Here is a 3,905-nt window from a genome sequence, read left to right on the forward strand (position 1 = left end):
TCGGTTCCGGCTTCGCAAAGGGGAGGAGCCACAACACATGTACAACCGGCTCAAGACCTTGGTGAATCAAGTGCGCAACCTCGGGAGCGTAAAGTGGGATGACCACGAGATGGTTAAGGTTATTCTAAGATCTCTTATTTTCCTTAATCCTACTCAAGTTCAATTGATTCGTGGTAATCCTAGATATACTAAAATGACCCCCGAGGAAGTTATCGAGAATTTTGTGAGTTTTGAGTGCATGATCGAAGGCTCGAGGAAGATCAACGAGCTTGATGATGCCACCACATCCGAAGCTCAACCCGTTGCATTCAAGGCAACGGAGGAGAAGAAGGAGGAGTCTACACCAAGTCGACAACCAATAGACGCCTCCAAGCTCGACAATGAGGAAATGGCGCTCGTCATCAAGAGCTTCCGCCAAATCCTCAAGCAAAGGAGAGGGAAAGACTACAAGTCCCGCTCCAAGAAGGTTTGCTACAAATGTGGTAAGCCCGGTCACTTTATTGCTAAATGTCCATTATCAAGTGATAGTGACAGGGGCGACGACAAGAAGGGGAGAAGAAAGGAGAAGAAGAGGTACTACAAGAAGAAGGGCGGCGATGCCCATGTTTGTCGGGAGTGGGACTCCGACGAAAGCTCTAGCGACTCCTCCGACGACGAGGACGCCGCCAACATCGCCGTCACCAAGGGACTCCTCTTCCCCAACGTCGGCCACAAGTGCCTCATGGCAAAGGACGGCAAAAGGAAGAAGGTTAAATCCAACTCCTCCACCAAATATGAATCGTCTAGTGATGATAATGCTAGTGGTGAGGAAGATAATTTGCGTATCCTTTTTGCCAATCTTAACATGGAACAAAAAGAAAAATTAAATGAGCTAATTAGTGCCATCCATGAAAAGGATGATCTCTTGGACTCCCAAGAGGACTTCCTAATCAAGGAAAATAAGAAACATGTTAAGGTTAAAAATGCTTACGCTCTACAAGTTGAAAAATGTGAAAAATTGTCTAGTGAGCTAAGCACTTGCCATGAGATGATTGACAACCTTAGAAATGAAAATGCTAGTTTAAATGCTAAGGTTGATTCTCATGTTTGTAATGTTTCAATTCCCAATCCTAGAGATAATAATGATGATTTGCTTGCTAAGATTGAAGAATTAAACATTTCTCTTGCTAGCCTTAGATTAGAGAATGAAAATTTGATTGCTAAGGCTAAAGATTTTGATGTTTGCAAAGTTACAATTGCCGATCTTAGAGATAAAAATGATATACTTCGTGCTAAGAGTGTTGAACTTAATTCTTGCAAACCATCTACATCTACCATTGAGCATGTCACTATTTGTACTAGATGTAGAAATGTTGATATTGATGCTATTCATGATCATATGGCTTTAATTAAACAACAAAATGATCATATAGCAAAACTAGATGCTAAAATTGCCGAGCACAACTTAGAAAATGAGAAATTTAAATTTGCTCGTAGCATGCTTTATAATGGGAGACGCCCTGGCATTAAGGATGGCATTGGCTACCAAAGGGGAGACAATGTCAAACTTAGTGCCCCTCCTAAAAGATTGTCAAATTTTGTTAAGGGCAAGGCTCCCATGCCTCAGGATAACGAGGGTTACATTTTGTACCCTGTCGGTTATCCCGAGAGCAAAATTAGGAGAATTCACTCTAGGAAGTCTCACTCTGGCCCTAATCATGCTTTTATGTATAAGGATGAGACATCTAGCTCTAGGCAACCAACCCGTGCTAAGTTGCCTAAGAAGAAAACTCCTAATGCATCAAATGATCATGTTATTTCATTTAGAACTTTTGATGCTTCATATGTGCTTACTAACAAATCCGGCAAGGTAGTTGCCAAGTTTGTTGGGGGCAAACACAAGGGCTCTAAGACTTGTGTTTGGGTACCCAAAGTTCTTGTGTCTAATGCCAAAGGACCCAAAACCGTTTGGGTACCTAAAGTCAAGAACTAAAATTGTTTTGTAGGTTTATGCATCCGGGGGCTCAAGTTGGATACTCGACAGCGGGTGCACAAACCACATGACAGGGGAGAAGAAGATGTTCTCCTCCTTCGAGAAAAACCAAGATCCCCAACGAGCTATCACATTCGGGGATGGAAAACAAGGTTTGGTCAAAGGATTGGGTAAAATTGCTATATCACCTGACCATACTATTTCCAATGTTTTTCTTGTAGATTCTTTAGATTACAATTTGCTTTCCGTTTCACAATTATGTCAAATGGGCTACAACTGTCTATTTACTGATGTAGGTGTCACTGTCTTTAGAAGAAGTGATGATTCAATAGCATTTAAGGGTGTGTTGGAGGGTCAGCTATACTTGGTAGATTTTGATAGAGCTGAACTCGACACTTGCTTAATCGCTAAGACTAACATGGGTTGGCTCTGGCACCGCCGACTAGCCCATGTTGGAATGAAGAACCTTCATAAGCTTCTAAAGGGAGAACACATTTTAGGATTAACAAATGTTCATTTTGAGAAAGACAGGATTTGTAGCGCATGCCAGGCAGGGAAGCAAGTTGGTACCCATCATCCACACAAAAACATCATGACGACCGACAGGCCACTGGAGCTCCTACACATGGACCTATTCGGCCCGATTGCTTACATAAGCATCGGCGGGAGTAAGTACTGTCTAGTTATTGTGGATGATTATTCTCGCTTCACTTGGGTGTTCTTTTTGCAGGAAAAATCTCATACCCAAGAAACCTTAAAGGGATTCTTGAGACGGGCTCAAAATGAGTTCGGCTTAAGAATCAAGAAAATTAGAAGCGACAATGGGACGGAGTTCAAGAACTCTCAAATTGAAGGCTTCCTTGAGGAGGAGGGAATCAAGCATGAGTTCTCTTCTCCCTACACCCCTCAACAAAATGGTGTAGTGGAGAGGAAGAATCGAACTCTTTTGGACATGGCAAGGACCATGCTTGATGAGTACAAGACTTCGGATCGGTTTTGGGCCGAGGCGGTCAACACCGCTTGCTACGCCATCAACCGGTTATATCTTCACCGAATCCTCAAGAAGACATCCTATGAACTCCTAACCGGTAAAAAGCCCAATATTTCTTATTTTAGAGTCTTTGGTAGCAAATGTTTTATTCTGGTTAAAAGAGGTAGAAAATCTAAATTTGCTCCTAAGACTGTAGAAGGTTTTTTACTTGGTTATGACTCAAACACAAGGGCATATAGAGTCTTTAACAAGTCCACTGGACTAGTTGAAGTCTCATGTGACGTTGTGTTTGATGAGACTAACGGCTCTCAAGTAGAGCAAGTTGATCTTGATGAGATAGGTGAAGAACAGGCTCCATGCATAGCTCTAAGGAACATGTCTATTGGAGATGTGTGTCCTAAGGAATCCGAAGAGCCTCCACATGCACAAGATCAACCATCGTCCTCCACTCAAGCATCTCCACCAACTCAAAATGAGGATGACGCTCAAGTTGATGAAGTAGAAGATCAAGCAAATGAGCCACCTCAAGATGACGGCAATGATCAAGGGGGAGATGCAAATGATCAAGACAAGGAGGATGAAGAGCAAAGGCCGCCACACCCAAGAGTCCACCAAGCAATCCAACGAGATCACCCCGTCGACACCATTCTCGGCGACATTCATAAGGGGGTAACCACTCGATCTCGTGTTGCACATTTTTGTGAACATTACTCGTTTGTTTCCTCTATTGAGCCACACAGGGTGGAGGAAGCACTACAAGATTCGGATTGGGTGGTGGCTATGCAAGAGGAGCTCAACAATTTCACAAGGAACGAGGTATGGCACTTAGTTCCACGTCCTAACCAAAATGTTGTAGGAACCAAATGGGTCTTCCGCAACAAGCAAGATGAGCATGGTGTGGTGACAAGGAACAAAGCTCGACTTGTGGCCAAAGGATACTCC

This window comes from Zea mays, chromosome 3 (assembly GCF_902167145.1).
Source record: "Zea mays cultivar B73 chromosome 3, Zm-B73-REFERENCE-NAM-5.0, whole genome shotgun sequence".
NCBI lineage: Eukaryota > Viridiplantae > Streptophyta > Magnoliopsida > Poales > Poaceae > Zea > Zea mays.